The sequence below is a fragment of the Hyla sarda genome, chromosome 1, assembly GCF_029499605.1.
Source record: "Hyla sarda isolate aHylSar1 chromosome 1, aHylSar1.hap1, whole genome shotgun sequence".
NCBI classification, from domain to species: Eukaryota; Metazoa; Chordata; class Amphibia; order Anura; family Hylidae; genus Hyla; species Hyla sarda.
This window is the reverse complement of record NC_079189.1, coordinates 187,371,069-187,392,733: the sequence shown is the minus strand read 5'-3', so window position 1 is coordinate 187,392,733 and position 21,665 is coordinate 187,371,069. Positions and strand designations below refer to the sequence as shown.

General features: G+C 41.1%; 1 protein-coding gene across 5 annotated transcripts in view; it reads left to right on the top strand.

Moving 5' to 3' along the window:
- PDE5A (phosphodiesterase 5A) overlaps positions 1–21,665 on the top strand; it is a 352,640-nt gene that overhangs the window by 61,999 nt on the left and 268,976 nt on the right. Inside the window, exon 1 of one of the 5 annotated variants that reach the window (XM_056565926.1) lies at positions 15,770–15,900. The exons of the other annotated variants lie outside the window; for them this stretch is intronic. The gene's annotated coding sequence lies outside the window, so the exon portion shown is untranslated. Of the gene's footprint in view, positions 1–15,769; positions 15,901–21,665 lie in introns of those variants that run through there. 5 annotated transcript variants of the gene reach the window in all.

Below are 21,665 nucleotides of genomic sequence, written 5' to 3'. Positions count from 1 at the left end.
GGGGTGATGAGAGGTGCAGGGGGGTTTATGGGGGTGATAAGAGGTGCAGGGGGGTTATGGGGTTGATGAGGAGAGGTTTGGCGGGGGGTTATGGGGGTGATGAGGACACAGAGGATAAGACAGGGTGTATATATGATGTGTATGCATGTGTGGTAGTATTATATTCAGGGTACAGTGTGGGGCAGGATTATATTCAGGATACAGTGTGGGGCAGGATTATATTCAGGGTACAGTGTATAGCAGTATTCAGGGTACAGTGTATAGCAGTATTATATTCAGGGTACAGTGTATAGCAGTATTATATTCAGGGTACAGTGTATAGCAGTATTATATTGAGTGGATACAGTGTGTGGCAGGATTATATTCAGTGGATACAGTGTGTGGCAATATTATATTCAGGGTACAGTGTGTAGCAGGATTATATTCAGGGTACAGTGTATAGCAGTATTATATTCATGGTACAGTGTATAGCAGTATTGTATTCATGTTACAGTGTGTTGCAGGATTGTATTTAGTGGGTACAGTGTATAGCAGTATTATATTCAGGTTACATTGTGGGGCAGTGTTATATTCAGTGTACAGTGTGGGGCAGGATTATATTTAGTGAGTACAGTGTATAGCAGTATTATATTCAGGGTACAGTGTGTGGCAGTATTATATTTACTGGGTACAGTGTATAGCAGTATTATATTCATGGTACAGTGTGGGGCAGCATTATATTCAGGGTACAGTGTGGGGCAGTATTTTATTTAGGGTACAGTGTGGGGCAGGATTTTATTTAGGGTACAGTGTATAGCAGTATTATATTCATGGTACAGGGGGGTAGGGAGCCCCAAGGTAATTTTTTGCAATGGGCCCTGTGGTTTCTAGCTACACCTATGGGGGCAACTATTAACAGAGGGGCCTACCCAAACTATATGGAGCCCCCTATATAGTTTGGGTAGGCCCGTCTGTTAATAGTTGCTTCCATATATTTTGGGTAGGCCCCTCTGTTAACCCCTTAAGGACGCAGGACGTAAATGTACGTCCTGGTGCGGTGGTACTTAACGCACCAGGACGTACATTTACGTCCTGTGCATAACCGCGGGCATCGGAGCGATGCCCGTGTCATGCGCGGCTGATCCCGGCTGCTGATCGCAGCCAGGGACCCGCCGGCAATGGCCGACGCCCGCGAACTCGGGGGCGTCCGCCATTAACCCCTCAGGTGCCGGGATCAATACAGATCCCGGCATCTGCGGCAGTTCGCGATTTAAATGAACGATCGGATCGCCCGCAGCGCTGCTGCGGGGATCCGATCATTCAGAACGCCGGACGGAGGTCCCCTCTCCTTCCTCTGTCCGGCTCCCGGCGTCTCCTGCTCTGGTCTGTGATCGAGCAGACCAGAGCAGGAGATGACCGATAATACTGATCTGTTCTATGTCCTATACATAGAACAGATCAGTATTAGCAATCATGGTATTGCTATGAATAGTCCCCTATGGGGACTATTCAAGTGTAAAAAAAAAATTTAAAAAATGCAAAAGTAACAGTAAAAAAAAAGTGAAAAATCCCCTCCCCCAATAAAAAAGTAAAACGTCAGTTTTTTCCAATTTTACCCCCAAAAAGCGTAAAAAACATTTTTTATAGACATATTTGGTATCGCCGCGTGCGTAAATGTCCGAAATATTAAAAAAAAATGTTAATGATCCCGTACGGTTAACGGCGTGAACGAAAAAAAAAAGTCCAAAATTCCTACTTTTTTAATACATTTTATTAAAAAAAAATTATAAAAAATTTATTAAAAGTTTTTTATATGCAAATGTGGTATCAAAAAAAGTACAGATCATGGCGCAAAAAATGAGCCCCCATACCGCCACTTATACGGAAAAATAAAAAAGTTAGAGGTCATCAAAATAAAGAGATTATAAACGTACTAATTTGGTTAAAAAGTTTGTGATTTTTTTAAGCGCAACAATAATATAAAAATATATAATAATGGGTATCATTTTAATCGTATTGACCCTCAGAATAAAGAACACATGTCATTTTTACCATAAATTGTACGGCGTGAAAACAAAACCTTCCAAAATTAGCAAAATTGCGTTTTTCGTTTTAATTTCCCCACAAAAATATAGTTTTTTGGTTGCGCCATACATTTTATGATATAATGAGTGATGTCATTACAAAGGACAACTGGTCGCGCAAAAAACAAGCCCTCATACTAGTCTGTGGATGAAAATATAAAAGAGTTATGATTTTTAGAAGGCGAGGAGGAAAAAATGAAAACGTAAAAATTTAATTGTCTGAGTCCTTAAGGCCAAAATAGGCTGAGTCCTTAAGGGGTTAAAGGAGTAGTCTGGTGAAAAATAACTGTTAGGGGATAAGTTATAGATCGCAGGGGGGTCCAAGTGCTGGGACCCCCCCCCCCTGATCTCCTGCACGTCTGTACCCTGCAGGAAGCCGCGGCCGGCACACCCCCTCCATGTATCTCTATGGGGTACATGGAGGGGCGTGTCAGCCAGTGCTCCATGCTGGGTACGGCATGCCCCCCTTCCAGCTGGGGGGGGGGGGCCCAGGCCTTGAGCTGTGTGAGGGGCCCCGAAATTTCTGATGGCAGCCCTGGATGTAAGAGCTCTGGATATAAATCGTAAACAATACTCTCCACAGAGTGTACAATTTTCCATATACAGACGAACAAAAACCAACGTACACTCTGCTTTTTATCCTACTTTTGCTCATAATCATAATCTCTGCATGGTCTGCTGTTTAAAAGTCTATGAAGAAAAACGTTGTCCTTAAGAAATATGTCTTCTTCCCTTATGTCTTTCTTATTGTAGACCGTATACTCCTGTGTCTTCCCCTACTCTAGCTAGATGAGATAAATTGACTATGCAATTAGCAGGTATAGATATCTCCGTTTTTGGTACTCACTCAACCAGAGGGGCCATGACAACTAAAGATTTTTAGGCAGGAGGTTCTTTATCAGACATTTTATGCACAGCAAATTGGTCTTCCGAATCTACATTTAGAACCTTTTATTTTAGACCTGACCCTCATGTTTCTATGTTTTTTTTTTTATTAGATATTGTTTCTAAAATTTGCATAACTTTAAACATGCATAATAGGAGTCTCTTGTCTGCAATAAAATTGGAGACTTTCCTAGCTATTGTGACAGACAATATAGATTTTATTAAGACAAGAGACGAGTATTTCTTTCTTTACTAATTTAAAATAGTTAACAAGTTACAAAGAAAATTTTTGCCTAGCAACTCATTAGGTATGCAGAGAACAGTCAGTCAGCCAATCAGAGAGAGCGACCAATGTTATAAAAGTTCACACTGGTAATCAATCTTCCTCTTTCTTTGCTGTCCTCTGGAATAAACACGTATAGATAATCTTGTAACATGGGAACTATGCAGAAAAACAAACTGTAGAATAGAACATCAAGGGGATCTGGTTAAGCTATGGAAGAAAATAATAAATAATTAGTAGATAATCAGGGTAGAGATCACTGGTGAGATAATACTCGTCTCTTGTCTTAATAAAATCTATATTTTATGTCACAATAGCTAGGAAAATCTCCAATTGTAATGTCTATTCAATGATTCTGTTTAGTGTTTAGCTGAGAAGCCTACAGAATGAGCAGGAGAGAGAGGCTAGTTGTATTTAGAGCAGGTAGATTTAAAATCATTGTATAATCCCTTAAAGGGGTACACCAGTGGAAAAAAAATGTTTTTTAAATCAACAGGTTCCAGAAAGTTAAAGGGGTATTCCAGGCCAAAACTTTTTTTTTAGATATCAACTGGCTCCAGAAAGTTAAACAGATTTGTAAATTACTTCTATTAAAAAATCTTAATCCTTCCAATAGTTATTAGCTTTTGAAGTTGAGTTGCTGTTTTCTGCCTAACTGCTTTCTGATGACTCACGTCCCAGGAGCTGTGCAGCTCCTATGGGGATATTTTCCCATCATGCACAGCTCCCGGGACGTGACATCATCATTGAGCAGTTAGACAGAAAACTTCAGAAGCTAATAACTATTGGAAGGATTATGATTTTTTAATAGAAGTAATTTACAAATCTGTTTAACTTTCCGGAGCCAGTTGATATATAAAAAAAAGTTTTTGCCTGGAATACCCCTTTAAACAAATTTGTAAATTTCTTCTATTTAAAAATCTTAAAGGGGTTATTCAGGAATAGAAATAGAAAAAGAGCTCTGTGTCTGTCTCTAGGTTGGATGTGGTTTTACAACTTGGCTCCATTCACTTCAATGGAACTGAGCTGCAGAACCACACCCAACCTGGAGACAGACGGGGAGTGGTTTTTGAAAGAAAGTAGCTCTGTTTTTCTATTTCTGGATAACCCCTTTAAGTTTCAGTTCCTGAAACGGACAAAGGTGTCAGCAGAGAGCACTGTGGTCAGACTGAAAATAATTTTTTGAGTACACGAGGCATAGAGTACCGTGAACACAACACCTTCATGTTACAAATACTGCATTTTGTGTTAAATAGGAACTATTTTCTATTCAATGGGGTCATCTACCACCAAATAAGGGGGACCGCGATGGGGTCCCCCTGCGCCCCGAGTTACGCAAATCTCACATTAGGGTGGTGGGAGGCGACTTACCTATTCCATGATGAAATGGCCCATTTCTGTGAACAGGCACTTATTTGGTTACGTTTCATCGATGACGTTTTCGTTCTTTGGAACGGAACCAAGTTGGAATTTGAACAGCTAGTAGGTCATATTAACAACAATAACCTGGGCTTGTTCTTCACTTTTGAAACAAACAAAAATGAGCTCAATTTCCTTGATGTTAAGGTATATAAGGACTCTGAGGGGGTCTTACAAAGCACCATCTACCGTAAATCGACCACGACGAACAGCCTCCCGAGGTGGGAGAGTTGCCTCTGAAAAGGGGGATACCCAAGGGGCAATTTCTCCGCCTCAGGAGGAACTGTTCGTCAAATAGGGAGTTTAGGAAGGAGTCAACGACCATGAAAAAGAGATTCAGGGGTTACATACTTACCAGGGCACACCACACAGCTATATCTACACCAAGGAATGACCTTTTGATACCCAAACATTCCCCCTCTACTCAACAGCCAATGAGGATCATAGGCACATATGATAAGTTGTCCAATGAGGTACGTAGGATCATCTCACAGCATTGGGAGATCTTACAAATGGATAATGATCTCAAAGATGTAATTGGACCAACACCACAGATTACATCTAGACGTGGTCGGAGCCTAGGAGACATGTTGGTGGCTAGCCACCTACAACCAGTTGGTAATGAATCTGCTAACTGGTTGGGGAGGCTAGGTAAAGTGGAGGGATGTTATAGGTGTGGGCACTGTCGTGCATGTCAGTATGTTGAAAAAACAAAGTCCTTGTCAAACGGACAAACAGTGTCCATACCTATAAAACAGTTCATTTATTGCTCAACTAAAGCCATCATTTATGTAGCCTACTGTACATGCCCCCTCCTTTATGTGGGAAAAACATTGAGGGAATTTAGGAGGAGAGTACTTGAACATGTGGGGGATTGCAGGAACAAAAGGGAGACATCCATTGCCACCCACATCAATATAGTACACAATGGAGATCTCACATGTTTAAAATTTGTGGGAGTCGAAAAAATGACACCCTCACAGAGATGAGGAGACATGGATAGACTATTGCTCCAGCGAGAGTGCCGCTGGATCCATCTACGTGATACAGTGGCGCCCAAAGGGCTCAATGAGCAACTTAATTATGGTTGTTTCCGTAGCGATTGACTGGTTGGGGTGCTGGAGTGGTGGTGAGGTAGTCAGGGAGGACTTTAGTAAGTCCCTTAGGAGCTAATAGCCACCTCCTAATTGGGGCATGATAACTGCATAATAGGAGGTTCCTGCGTGGGACCACCCTTATTAGGGCGGCCACCCCGCCTAGGCATAGGGCTAAGTTACCCTAGGGCCAAATAGGGTCAGAATAGGCTCACTATTACACTCCCCCACCCCACTTGATTTCTACAGGAACCAGGTACATGGTCAGATTAAGTCCTATATATGACTCATGTTTCCTGTGGCCATTGAGAATGATTGCTTCACCTTAATATTTATTGCAATAATTATGTCCCTTGGGAGCTGTGTGAATTGGCTGGTTCCCTAGCTCCTGGTCTCATAGTGGACATAATGATTACCAACTACTCCCATATACATTGACATTGGCGGTCATCCTACTGTTGTTATAGTGCAAACATACTTAACCTGCCTGTTAAATCCAATCATACATTTTGCTCCGGGTCCAATAGATGAGCGGCTGTTAATAGTAAGCGTAGCTATAGACACGCCCTCCTGTGTGATGGCGCCAGGAGGGTAGGCGGAGCTACGCACATATACTTCCGCTCACGGCCGGAAGCTGCGTCAGATTCCGACACCTCGCCATACTAGGCGGTAAGAGCCGGAGTTCAAGGCTCCCTGCGCTGCATGCAGGTTGGTGCATCGCCCGCTGTCCACACTACAGAACCGTGAGTAGCAAGGGAAAGGGTTCATATACCTTTCCTTATTCTCTCCACAGGGCGAGTACTGAACAGGGTCGTGCCTGTCCCGTTTTTGTTTTCACAGGTCGAAAGATGGCGCTCCTGAAAAGTTTAGAAGTGGCTACAGCAGACTGGTGTTTGTGATTTGTGCAATCTTTTTCCATATAGGTTGCCATGATATATATATATTGTTTATGAAATGTTACCGATTTCACTATTGTGGTTGTAGCCACTGAATGTTATGAATATTTTGCATGCCCATGCTGGGCGTTAACTGTGGTATAATTAAGTAATACTGTAATTAAACCTCCCTGATGACACCTCATCATACATTGAGGTAGAAACGCGTTGGTGTCTTTTTTTAGTTTAACTTGCTCACATAGGACCCACATTGGGTTGGTGAGTTAGTGCTGATTATTGTAAGACTAGCCCTGTCAGTACTGGGTTGACAATACCTGACCGACTCATGGGCTAGCGTATATACCGCAATTGTACATACATTATTTTCAAACCTTTGGGGTGCACAGGCACATTATATTATTTTGGTGATATTTTAATCAAAAACATTAAAAGTTACATTTTAAGCACACCCTGAACACGCATACCTTTTGTTGTTCTATTATTTGATCTATTTATGCTGGGTGACTATATCTGCTAAGCAGGGGTCTATGCAGAACCTACCATCTAATGCTGCATATTTATATCAGACTGAAAAGAACTTCACAACTTCCTCTGTAGTATATAGCAGCTCATAAGTACTGGAAGGCTTAAGATTTTTAAATAGAAGTAATTTACAAATCTTTTTAACTTTCTGGAACCAGTTTATTTGAAAACATTTGTTTTCCACCGGAGTACCCCTTTAAGCCCTTAAGGACCAAGCCTATTTTGACCTTAAGGACCAGGGCAATTTTCATTTTTGCACTTTTGTTTTTTCCACCTCCCCTTCTAAAAATCGTAACGCTATCAATTTTGCACATACAGACCCATATAAGGGCTTGTTTTTTGCTCCACCAATTATACTTTGTAATGACATCAATCATTTAATAACAAAATCTACTGCAAAACCAAAAAATATATATTTGTGCGGTGAAATAAAAAAAAACACCATTTTGTAACTTTTAAGAGCTTCTGTTTCTACACAGTGCAATTTTTGGTAAAAATGACACCATAACTTTATTCTGTAGGTCCATATGGTCACAATTTATGTAGGTTTTGTTTTATTTTACCACTTTAATTATAACTACATGCACCAAAATTTGTATGTTTAAAATTGTCGTCTTCTGACCCCTATAACTTTTTTTATTTTTCCAGCTTACAGGGCTATATGAGGGCTCATTTTTTCGCCATAGTCTGTAGTTTTTATCGGTACCATTTTTGTTTTGATGGGACTTTTTGATGGTATATGAAGTGACCAAAAATGCACAATTTTGGACTTTGGTATTTTTTTTCCGTGTATGCCATCAATCATTCAGTTTAGATAACATTATAATTTAATAGTTCGGACATTTACACACGCAGAGGTACCACATATGATTATTTTTATTACATCATTTTATTTAATAAATGGGAAAAGGGGGGTGATTTAAACTTTTATTAGAGAAGGGGTTTATTCACTTTTATCAACTTTTTTTTCCCCCTATCTTTTTTTTAACCATGCAATCTTTTGATTGCTTACATTTTCCCATTTAAAAAAAAAAAACAGTGTAAATAAAAATAAACATATGTGGTATCGCCGCATGCGTAAATGTCCAAACTATAAAAATATATTGTTAATTAAACCGCACGGTCAATGGCGTACATGGAAAAAAGTCTAAATTTTGGTGCATGTAGTTATAATTTTTTTTAGTAGTAAATTAAAATCAAACCTATGTAACTTGGGCATCCTTGCGACCGTATGGACCTACAGAATAAATATAAAGTGCAATTTTTACGAAAACTGCACTGCGTAGAAACGGAAGCCGCTAAAAATTACAAAATACCTTTTTTTTTTCAATTTTGCCCCACAAAAATTTTTTTTTTGCTTTAGCCATAGATTTTGTGGAGAAATTATTAATGGTATTATAAAGTAAAATTGTTGACACAAAGAACAAGCCCTCATTTGGATTTTTAGGTGGAAAGTGAAAGTATTATGATTTTTAGAAGGTGAGGAGGAAAAAACTAAAGTGCAAAAATGAAAAATCGCCAAAGAGGGAAGGGGTTACATTTTTATAGTTCTGATAACAGCCAGCACCTGCCGTCTATGATGACAGCGCAGCTCCTACTCTCACTTTATAGTCGGAATGCTGCTTAGGAAGTTAATTTACATCCTGATGCATTATGTACCAGGGTGACAGGAAGTAATTTTTTGTCCCATGTCATTAAGGGGTTAATAATAACACAACTACGTCAGTATGAAAAATACTATATTACTACTTTGGTTGCTGTAATCAAGCAGTCTGATGAGTTAAAAACCTAAATCCAGATTGCCCACATTTCATATACTGGAGTACATTTGTGCAAAAATTGTTGGGAAATGCAACAGGATATATTGTGTATTAATAGCACCTGAACAGTAGATGGCACTGTGGAGTAATCATTACTGGCTGTATATACCTGTGAACTTGTTTGTTCAGTATCAGTAAGGAAGTTCAGTGTTTTTTTCTGTTATGTTCTCCCTTCTCCATTCTCTCTCTGCCATGCCGACTGCTGTTACAAGCTGCTGATAAGTTCTGTATGTTTGCAATTTAACCACTTAAGGACGCAGGGCATATCCATACGCCCCTGTTTCCGAGTCCTTAAGGACTCAGGGCGAATGGGTACGCCCTGCATTCTTCCGGCCCCTGCCGCTCACCGGGCAGGGACCAGACCGGGATGCCTGCTGATATCGTTCAGCAGGCATCCCGGTATATCACCCAGGGGGGTCCTGAGGTCCCCCCATATCAATTCAGACATGCGATTTGCGGTTATTCCGGGTCAATCAAGTCTCTGGTGACCCGGAAAAAAAATGGTGAATGTGGCTGTCCGAGACAGGCCCAATCACCCTTACTCAGAAGGAGTGAGGTGGCACGGGTGCCGCCTCACGATCACGCGATTTATTGGTCGGAACGACCGACCAATCACGGACGTGCTGGGGACGGCGATTGGAGTGGAGATCGGCGCCGGCGGGGGTCTCCTACCTTGCCCTGGTCCGGCGGGGGTCCCCTCAGGATCGGTGGCGGCGACAGGAGCAGCAGGATCGGTCTTGGCAGCAGGATACAGCAGCGGCGGTCCCGACAGCAGGATACAACAAGAGGTGAGGCCTGTTCACCTCCTGCTGTTGCTTAGCAACAACTCTCGGCATACAAAGCCAAAGGGCATGCTGGGAGTTGTAGTTTTGCAACAGCTGGAGTTCCAACTACAATTCCCAGCATGCCCTTTGGTAGTATGTAGTTATGCAACAGCTGGAGGCACATTTTTTCTATGAATAAGTGTGCATCCAGCTGTTGCATAACTACAACTCCCAACATGCACAGACTACTAAAGGGTATGCTGCGAGTTGTAGCAGTGTGCTTCTAGCTGTTGCAAAACTACAACTCTCTGCATGCCCTTCGGCTGTCAATGCATGCTGATTGTTGCAGTTTTGCAACAGCTGGAGACACATTGGTTGTGAAACAGAGTTTGTTACCGAACTCAGTGTTTTGCAACCAGTGTGCCTCCAGCTGTTGCAAAAATACAACTCTCAGCATGCACTGAGAGACTGTACATGCTGGGAGTTCTAGTTTTGCAACAGCTGGAGGCACACTGGTTGCGAAACAATGAGTTAAGTAACAAACTCTGTGTTTCGCAACCAATGTGCCTCCAGCTGTTGCATAACTACAACTCCCAGCATGTATGGCCTGTCAGTGCATGCTTGGAGTTGTAGTTTTGCAACAGCTGGAGGTTTGCCCCCCCATTGTGAACTTAAAGGGTACATTCACACGGGCAGGTTTACAATGAGTTCTGCTGCAAGTTTGAGATGCAGCAAATTTTCCGCCGCAGCTCAAATTCCCACTGTAAACATCTGCCTGTGTGAATGTACCCTAAAAACACTACACTACACCACACAAAATAAAAAGTAAAACACTACATACCCCTACACACTCCCCCCCCCCCCCCCCCCCCCCCACCGATGAAAAAAAAAGTCTTGTACGGCACTGTTTCCAAAACAGAGCAATCAGCTGTTGAAAAACAACAACTCACAATGTTGCCGGAAAGCCACTGACTGTCAAGGCATGCTGGGAGTTTTGCACCAGCTGGAGACCCCCTGTTAGGGAAACACTGCCGTATTGTATTTTTGTGGTGGATTCAAATCCCCAATTTAGGCCTCAAATGCGCATGGTGCTCTCTCACTTCGGAGCCCTGTCGTATTTCAAGGAAACAGTTTAGGGCCACATATGGGGTATCTCCCTACTCGGGAGAAATTTAATTACAAATTTTGGGGGGCTTTTCTCCTTTTGAAAAGGTAAAATTGGGATCTACATTGTAAAAAAAAAAAAAAAAAACTTTTTACACTAACATGCTGGTGTTGCCCCATACTTTTAATTTTCACAAGCTGTAAAAGGAAAAAAAAGACCCCCAAAATTTGTAACGCAATTTCTTCTGAGTACAGAAATACCCCATATGTGGGCGTAAAGTGCTCTGTGGGCACACAACATGGCTCAGGAGTGAGAGCGCACTATGTACATTTTAGGTCAAAATTGGTGATTTGCACAGGGGTGGCTGATTTTACAGTGGTTCTGACATAAATGCAAAACAATAAATACCCACATGTGACCCCATTTTGGAAACTACACCCCTCAATGAATGTAACAAGGGGTATAGTGAGCCTTAACACCCCACAGGTGTTTGACAAATTTTCATTAAAATTGGATGCGAAAATAAAAAAATAAAAATTTTCACTAAAATGCTGGTGTTACCCTACATTTTTCATTTTCACACTGGAGAATAGGAAAAAAGACCCCCAAAATTTGTAACCCCATTTCTTCTGAGTAAGAAAATACCCCATATGTGGATGTAAAGTGCTCTGCAGCGAACAACAATGCTCAGACGAGAAGGAGCGACATTGGGCTTTTGGCAAGGGAAGGTGTCTGAAATTGAAGGCCATGTGTGTTTACAAAGCCCCCATAGTGCCAGAACAGTGGACCCCCCCACATGTGACCCCATTTTGGAAACTACACCCCTCACTTAATGTAATACGGGGTACAGTGAGCATTTACGCTCCACAGGTGTCTGACAGATTTATGGAACAGTGGTCCATGAAAATGAAAAATTTTATTTTTTATTTGCACAGCCCACTGTTCCAAAGATCTGTCAAACGCCAGTGGGGTGTAAATGTTCACTGCACCCCTTATTAAATTCTGTGAGGGGTGTAGTTTCCAAAATGGGGTCACATGTGGGAGGGTCCACTGTTCTGGCACCACGGGGGGCTTTGTAAACACACATGGCCTCCCACTTCTATTCCAACCAAATTCTCTCACCAAAAGCCCAATGGCGCTCCTCCTCTTCTGAGCATTGTAGTTTGCCTGCAGAGCACTTTACATCCACATATGGGGTATTTCCATACTCAGAAGAAATACCCCATGTGTGGATGTCAAGTGCTCTGCTGGTGCACTACAATGCTCAGAAGAGAAGAAATGACATTTGGCTTTCCAAAAGCCAAATGTGACTTCTTCTCTTCTGAGCATTGTAGTGCACCAGCAGAGCACTTGACATCCACACATGGGATATTTCCATACTCAGAAGAGATGGGGTTACAAATTTTGGGGGGCATTTTCTCCTATAACCCCTTGTAAAAATGTAAAATTTGGGGGAAAAACAGCATTTTAGTGAAAAAAAAAAACTAAATTCATTTACACATCCGACTTTTACGAAAAGTCGTCAAACACCTGTGGGGTGTTAAGGCTCAGCGGATCCCTTGTTACGTTCCTTGGGGGTGTCGTTTCCAAAATAGTATGTCATGTGGGGGTTTTCTGCTGTTCTGGCACCATAGAGGATTCCTAAATGTGACATACCCCCCAAAAACCATTTCAGAAAAACTCCAAAATCCCATTGTCGCTCCTTCCCTTCTGAGCCCTGTAGTGTACCCACAGAGCACTTGACATCCACATATGAGGTATTTCCTTACTCGAGAGAAATTGGGTTACAAATTTTGGGGGGCTTTTTCTCCTTTTACCTCTGCAAGTGTAAAAATGAAGATTTAGAATTTTCTCCTTTACCTTGCTGCTATTTCTGTGAAACACCTAAAGGGTGAACACACTTTCTGAATGTCATTTTGAATACTTTGGGGGGGGGGGTGCAGTTTTTATAATGGGGTCATTTATGGGGTATATCTAATAAGAAGACCCCTCAAATCCACTTCAAAACTTAACTAGTCCCTGAAAAATTCCGATTTAGAAAATTATGTGGAAAATTGGAAAATTGCTGCTGAACTTTGAAGCCCTCTGATGTCTTGCAAAAGTAAAAACTTGTCAACTTCATGATGCAAATATAAAGTAGACATATTGCAAATTTGAATCGATATCTAATTTATTTAAAAATGTCTATTTTCCTTATAAGCAGAGAGCTTCAAAGTTAGAAAAATGCTAAATTTTCATGACATTTGGGGATTTTTCACCAAGAAAGGATGCAACAATGAAAATTTACCACTGTGTTAAAGTAGAATATGTCACGAAAAAACAATCTCGGGATCAGAATAATTGGTAAAAGCATCCCAGAGTTATCATTGCATAAATTGACAGTGGTCAGTAAAAGCATCCCAGAGTTATTGCATAAATTGACAGTGGTCGGAATTGCAAAAATGGGCCTTAAGGTGAAAAAGGGCTCAGTCCTTAAGGGGTTAATCTACATAGGTAAACCTATCCCTGCAAAAGCTACCAGTGTCCTCGCTGATACATAGACAACAAAAAATGTAAATAACATTTTTTTTTTTTTTTTTGCACAAATGAAAAGTTAGGCAAGCCTATCAAGCGCACAACAAACATAATTGACAAAGCAAGCACAGACTAAATGAAAATAGCTAAAAAGTTTATGATTTTGGCACACCTATGGTAATATAAGTACTATGGGGTTTCTGTCAGGGAATCTGTCAGCTGTATTTTCTGCTAAGAGCTGCAGACACAATTGTTAGGGTATAAAAGAAACTGTATCTTTCCTGGAGCTGATGGTAGTTGCCAAAATTATAAAATCGCAGCTTTATCTCTCAGCCAAGTGACAAGGAGGCAGTTCAAATTGTGTCGCTTCATCACTTGTCACACCAGCCATATTTTGTGGCATATTTTGCTGTGTATTTGCTGCTGCATATTTTCCTACCCACTGAAGTCAATGAGAAGCAAAATTGGCTGCAGAAAATACACAGCAAAATACGGTACGTGTGACCCTACCATTAATAAGATTACATCAGTTGGAGGCATGATAAATGCCCTCCACTACATACAATTACGTGCTAAATAATAAATCACCAGGTAAAACTGCTACCAAAAGGACTAGAGGGTTTTGTTGGACAATAGGCTCAACTTTACTGACAAGTGCCAGACAGCTGCTGCCAAGGCTAATAAAGTCATGGGATGTATCAATAGAGGCTCATGACAGGAACATAGTTTTGCCTCTGTATAAACCACTGGTCAGACCACATATAGTATGAATTATTGGGCACCTGTATATAAGAAAGACATTGCGGAACGGGAGTCTGTACAGATGAGGGTGACCAAGGTAATTAACCCCTTAAGGACACAGCCACTTTTATTTTTGCGTTTTCATTTTTCCATTTCACATTTTTTTTACTTTTTTTTTTCCATTTATTTTACACTTTTATAGACTATTTATAGCAATCATTAGATTGCTAATACTGTTCAGTGCTATGCATAGAGCATAGCACTGATCAGTTTTATCATCAATCTTCTGCTCTGGTCTGCTGGAAGGCAGATCAGTGCAGAAGACCCCGGGAGACAGATGGAGGCAGGTGAGGGGACCTCCGTCCACCATCTTGGCTGATCTGATCCCTGTGGCCTAGGGCAATTAGATCAGCCATTCAAAGTTCCGCACTACTGCAGATGCCATGATCTGTGTTGATCACAGCATCTGAGGGGTTATGAGTGTGATCGCTGATGTCTGCCATTACCGGCGGGTCCGCAGCTGCTGACAGCCACCGGGACCTGCTGGGAATGAAGCAAGCACTGGTCCTGCACTCGCATCACAGCTGCGCCATAAATGTATGGCGCTGGGTGCAAAGTGACCTTAGGCGTTATGCATGTCCTTAAGGGGTTAAGGGAATGGGTGGATAAGAGTTCCAAGACTAGTTATCAAGCTTGCAGCTTTTAAGTTTGGAAAAAATATGTCTTAGGGGTGATTTGGCAAGTTTAAAGGGGGCCTGGAGTTGTTGTTTTTTTTTCCAGAAAAATATAATATTACAATTTCTGGATACTAGATTTATAGAGATAGTACATTAATCCAGGGATTTATTGTGATTGCCATATTTGGAGTTTCCATCAGCCTCATCGTTTTTTTTTTTTTTTACTTTCCTCTGGATCAACACAGTAGGGTTATAGGTTAAACTTGATAGACTTGTATTTTTTTAACTTTTGAACCATGTAAGTATCATGCCATGACTATGTTGTAACAAAATGAAAACCATCACTGCTGGATATTTATTAGCAGTAACTCTTTAAGAAGTGACAATTTGTCACTTCTATATCTCTGGATATACAAAATTCAAGCGAACTAGCCATATACTTCCCTGCCTTTCCAGAGAACATACCTGGATGAGGGCAGCTAGAGACACACAGGCAAATGGCGTAAAACTATGTTCTGTTGTCTAACTGTGAGTAATGATAAAGTCATAAAAAGTCTAACATTCAAGGAAAAAGAAAAGTCCCTCACATATTTCTTCAAAACCAAAATAACAAGGAAATAGTCATATACGGTAGTTGCCAGAGGTGAAGAGAAAAGTGCAGCATGTTCTCACATAAGACAATTATGATGAACATTATGTAAACAGCATCACGGTGTACCAAACTGTCATTAATAGATTAAAGTAATTTGATGTGTAAAGACCTAAAAGTCTAGAATAGATATCTAAGACTCAGGAATTTGGTGGCGTTCCAAGCAGTGTAGTGATTTGTCCAGGAGGCCAGGGCTAAAGGACTTAGTAGCTTCACTAACCTTATCAAGTTACAATATAACTGCTAGTTATCTCATTGTTAAATTTTAACTGTCATTTCATAAAACGTAAACATAAAAGTTTTGTAGATTGTCAAAATGAAGGGATAGAAGTGGTTAGCTGAGTGCTGCACCTGTCAGCTGTAAAGCTTTGGTGAAACGTGCATCAGGCTGGTATAACAACTTTGCTCCTCTGATCTGGTACTTGCCCATTGGGATCAATGAGTATCTGGATTTTTTTTCCCTTTGTAGTAAGTATTCAAATGCTAATCATTATGTTCAACACTGTGCACATTCAGGTCTGTGTTTAATAATAAAAATGTATTTAAGTCGTTCTGGCCTTAACTTATGATTGCATGCTTAAAGGAGTAGTCCAGTGGTGAACAACTTATCCCCTATCCTAAGGATAGGGGATAAGTTGCAGATCGCGGGGGGTCCAACCGCTGGGGCCCCCCGCGATCTCCTGTACGGGGCCCTGACAGCCCGCGGGAAGGGGGCGTGTCGACCTCCGCACGAAGCGGTGGTCGACACCAGCTATCTGGCCGCAGAGCCTGGCCCCCGTACAGAGAGATCGCAGGTCGGACCCCCGCGATCTCAAACATATCACCTATCCTTAGGATAGGGGATACGTTTTTCACCACTGGACTACCCCTTTAAAGAAATCTGTCAGCTCCATTCAAGATATGGTATGGAGACATGGCAGGTAGCTGATAGGAAGACAAAATAAATTGTACTTCTATCTTGATGATTGGTTGTTTGCACAGTCATGAAATCACTTTTTAACTTACAAGCTATAGTGCCTTAGAGGTGGTGTCAAGCTGCAACAGCCTCCTCCCACCACCTTCTCTTGTATGGTCAATAAGTCACCTTTTCTATTGCATATATTTTAAGAATATCTACAGCACCTTTGTGACACATTCATGAATAAGCATTAACTTTTTTCCATACTTATTTTAGCTGATTATGGGGAAAAAAATTATGTTTTTTTTCTTTAGCTGAACAAATGGTCATAGATAAAATACTTTTTTTTATGGTGTGTGACCATGGTCCGACTTCTTGTATAACTGTTAATTTATTAGTTTTACAATTTTCCAAATAAACAAAGAAGGAAAGTAATGGCCCTACTTCTAAGCAATGTTATAACATTTATAATATTTGTGGTAATGTATTTTTGATAATGAATTTTAAGACATTTGTGAACAATTTTGAACTTTATTAGCCCCTTGGGGACGGAGGGTTTTTCAGTTTTTGTACTTTCGTTTTTTCCTCCTTACCTTTTAAAAATCATAACCCTTTCAATTTTGCACCTAAAAATCCATATGGTGGCTTATTTTTTGTGCCACCAATTCTACTTTGTAATGACATGAGTCATTTTACCCAAAAATCTACAGCGAAATGGAAACAAAGGACCACAAAATTGAAGAAAAAAATCATTGTGCGATGAAATTGAAGAAAAAACGCCATTTTGTAACTTTTGGGGGCTTCCGTTTCTATGCAGTACAATTTTTGGTAAAAATTACACCTTATCTTTATTCTGTAGGTCCATACAATTAAAATGATACCCTACTTATATAGATTTAATTTTGTAGTACTTCTGGAAAAAATCATAACTACATGCAGGAAAATGTATATGTTTAAAATGGTTCTCTTCTGACCCCTATAACTTTTTCATTTTTCTGCGTTCGGGCCGGTTTGAGGGCTTATTTTTTTGCACCGTGATCGGAAGTTTTTAGCGGTACCATTTTTGTATTGATCGGACTTTTTAATCTCTTTTTATTAATTTTTTCATTATATAAAAAGTGACCAAAAATACGCTATTCTGGACTTTTGAATTTTTTTGCGCGTACACCATTGGCAGTGCGGTTTAATTAACAATATATTTTTATAATTCGGACATTTCCGCACGCGGCGATATCACATATGTTTAGTTTTATGTTTATTTTTATGTTATTTTATGTTTATTTTAACCCCTTTTATTATGGAAGGGGTTAAATGATCCCCCATAGAGGGCTCTAACACTGCACACACTGATCTTTTACATTGATCAAGGGTTTCTCATATGAAACCATTGATCAATGATTCTGCCGCTTGACTGCTCATGCCTGGATTTCAGGCACTTAGCAGTCATTCGGCGATCGGACAGCGAGGAGGAAGGTAGGGGACCCTCCTGCTGTCCTACAGCTGTTCAGGATGCCGCGGCGGCGGCGATCCCGAACAGCCCCCTGAGCTAACCGGCATCAGTTTACTTTCACTTTAGACATGTCACACTGCAGTTCAGCTAATCACTGGCCACAGCAATATATCACCTCAGCTAGTAATAGGCTGAGCTGCAGTGTGATGTGTTAGGCCAGGCCCTGGTCCGATACCACAAACATCCGAGTAACCCTTAAAAAAATATGTCCGGTAAAGGAATTGTTGAATGGGGTAGAGGACAGACCCCTGCAATGTCCAAGTAAGAATGTTGTTGGCAGTACCAGCAACAGTATAGGTAGCAGCAGCCCGATGCCTGGTGGAAATAGCAGCCACATCAGCCATCCAAGGTTCTCACTGTCTGTCAGTGGTTGTGTGGTTTCACAGGACAGTGCAGCCCTTGTGGACTGGTTGACTCATTCGAGGTCTTCTCAGGAGGAAAAAGTAGAGTGACAATATTCCTCATCGTCTACAGGTACATGGTGCAATGGAAATGTCTGTTTCCTCATCTCTGTCTTTGCTCCCCAAATCCCCCCCCATATGTACGCAGAAGGATAGGACTAGCCATGAGAAGGAGGGTGGAGGGTGATGTAGTGGCTGAGCATGGCACTGGTAGGTCTTGTGTTGGTAGGCGTGGTGGGGATACTGTAAGGTTACATAGTGGATTTGCTAAGAGGGAACAAGGAGGCCACGATCAGACATCAGAAGTTCTTACTGAAAGGAGTGGTGGGGATGATGAAAAGGAGTTTAAGGATGAGGATGTCAGCAGGCTTTTTGGTCTGGGTAGCTCAGGAGTAAGTAACAGTGACACTGGTGATGGATCTGAAGGCTTGAGAAAAAAAAAACAGGGGCACAGTCAGATGGTGGTGTACCTAGCTCTTTAAGGTATGCTGCCATGTGGAAAATCTTATCTACCTTACCAGATCCAGAAAAGCAGGCACAGTGCTGTCTCTAAGGCACAGCCAGGGTCTGACTTAGGCCTCTATAAGCACATGGAGAGGCATTAGAAGGCCTGGCTACTAGTATCCCTAGTCCACCGATTTCTGCTCTCTAGTGGCTACAGCTAACACTACTTCACCACTGCCTGATGTCTGCTGGCTACAGCTACCACTAGTCCCTGCTGTGCACAATTATGTGGCGCAGAGGCTGGGACAGTCCACACAGTTGTCCATGTGCAGCACAGTGCATGCAGTGCAAAATTTGAAAAAGCTACATTTTTAAGCCTCCTGCTGTCTGCTGAATACTACTAGACCCTCTTGTCCAGCCTCACGCTTGCTGCTTCTACCTTAAGCCATGCCTTGAATTTGAAAAATAGTTTTAAAATTTTTTAAAAACCTCAGTTTGAAATCCTTCTGCCCGCTGGCTACTAAAACTCTTACCAGTCCACTTCCTCATGTAGTACTTTGCCTGCTGCCAGTCACTCTAGTTGGGCCTCACTCTTGCTGCTGCCTTCAGCCAGGCTTTGATTAATTTAAGAAACCTCAGTTCCAAAACCTCCTTCTGTTTGCTGGGTACTATAACTCTTACCAGTTTGCTTCTTCCTGCTGTACTCTGCCTACTACATTCCTCTACTCTGGTCTCACTTTTGCTACTGCTACCTTAAGCCAGGCTTCCAAAATTTAAAAAACCTTGTTTTTAATTTGAAAAGCCTCAGTTTTAAAACCTCCTGCTGTCCGTTGGATACTAAAACTCATACCAGTACATCTCCTCTTGCGATACTTTGCCTACTACCAGTCACTCTTGACCAGCCTCACCCTTGCTACTGCTGCTACCTTCAGCCAGGCCTTAAAGGAAATCTGTCCCCATTGTCACCTGCACTAACCTGTCGGTACCGACAGGTAGTGTCGGTGACACTGATGACAACAGTACTAACCTTGTCCCATTCCATTGCGGTGATCTTTGGTAATCTCCTCCGTTAGCTCCCCTCTGGGCACCCGGCTTGGGACATGGGTGGAGCTTAGTGACATCACCGCTGCTGTTCTCTCACAGCGGGACCCAGCAGGGAGCAGCAGCCTGATGTCACTAAGCTCTGCCCATGCCCCAAGCCGGGTGCCCGAAGCGGAGATTAACGGAGGAGATTACCGGAGATCCCCACCACGGAATGGGACAAGGTGAGTACCATTGTCATCAGTTTCACCTGCACTACCTGTCGGTACCGACAGGTTAATGGAGGTGAAACTGGTGACAGATTTCCTTTTAATAAAGTTAAAAAACCTCAGTTTGAAAACCTTCTACTGTCCGATGGCTACTACACCTTCTACCAGTTAGAGATTTTCCTAGTCCTTATGATGGAAAATATAGATTTTATTAAAGACAGGAGATGAATATTATGCTAAACTCTTCTTTACTGGAATATAGCAGCAAAAGGTTAATAACAGGTTTACAGAAAAAAATTGTTGGTATGCAAATAAGGCATGCAACAAACATACAATCAGTGACCAGCACAGGTGATATAATGAGCATACAGGTGACATACTTCCTCTTCTTTGGTGTGAAGGAAAGATAAGTACATAAGCAAAACATATCTCTAACATATTATAAAACCAAAGTATGGTAAGAATAAGTCCAACAATAGGAAATGAAGTCCTAATGAGAATAATGGAACTTGAAAAGATAACAATCTTCAGTGTTGGAGAAGGAATCATGGAGAAAACATCCGAAGTTGAAACTGTAGATATTCTAGAGCGAAGTAGGATGAAACCTCGGTCCAGGAACTTCTGTGAAGTGATGAATCAGGCTGGAAGAGAAATAAATTAATATGACAGTATAGGGTAGGGTCAATAGGATGGGATAATGTTTGTCTCTTGTCTTTAATAAAATCTATATTTTCTGTCATAAGGACTAGGAAAATCTCCAATTTTATAACAAGACAGGAGACTTCCGTTATGCAAGTTTAAAGCTAAGAAATAAACATTGTTAAACACTAAAATAAGGTATAATATATTCATAAGAGGTGGAGTAATTTAAATAAGGGTCAAGGAAACATGAGGTTCAGGTCTGAATTAAAATGTTTTGAAAGTAGACTCTGAAGACCAGTCAGCTGCTTTTAACCCCTTAAGGACCAAGCCAATTTTCACCTTGAGGACCAGAGCGTTTTAGGACCATCTGACCACTGTCATTTTAAGCATTAATAACTCTGGGATGGTTTCACTTTTCATTCTGATTCTGTGACATATTCTACTTTATGTTAGTGGTAAATTTTCATTGACACTGGCATCCTTTCTTGGAGAAAAATTCCAAAATTTGATGAAAAAATGTAAAATTTAGCATTTTTCTAACTTTGAAGCTCTCTGCTTGTAAGGAAAATAGACATTCCAAATAAATTATATATTGATGCACATATACAATATGTCTACTTTATCATTGCATCATAAAGTTGACATGTTCTTACTTTTGGAAGACATCAGAGGGCTTCAAAGTTCAGCAGCAATTTTCCAATTTTTCAAAAAATTTTCTATATCAGAATTTTTCAGGTACCAGTTCAGTTTTGAAGTGGATTTGAAGGGCCTTTATATTAGAAATACCCCATAAATTACCCCATTATATAAACTGCACCCCTCAAAGTATTCAAAATGACATTAAGAAAGTGTCTTAACCCTTACGGTGTTTCACAGGAATAGCAGCAAAGTGAAGGAGAAAATTCAAAATCTTCATTTTTTACACTCGCATGTTCTTGTAGACCCAGTTTTTGAAATTTTACAAGGGGTAATAGGAGAAAAAGCCCACCCAAATTTATAACCACATTTCTCTCAAGTAAGGAAATACCTCATATGTGTATGTGAAGTGTTTGGCGGGCGCAGTAGAGGGCTCAGAAGGGAAGGAGCGA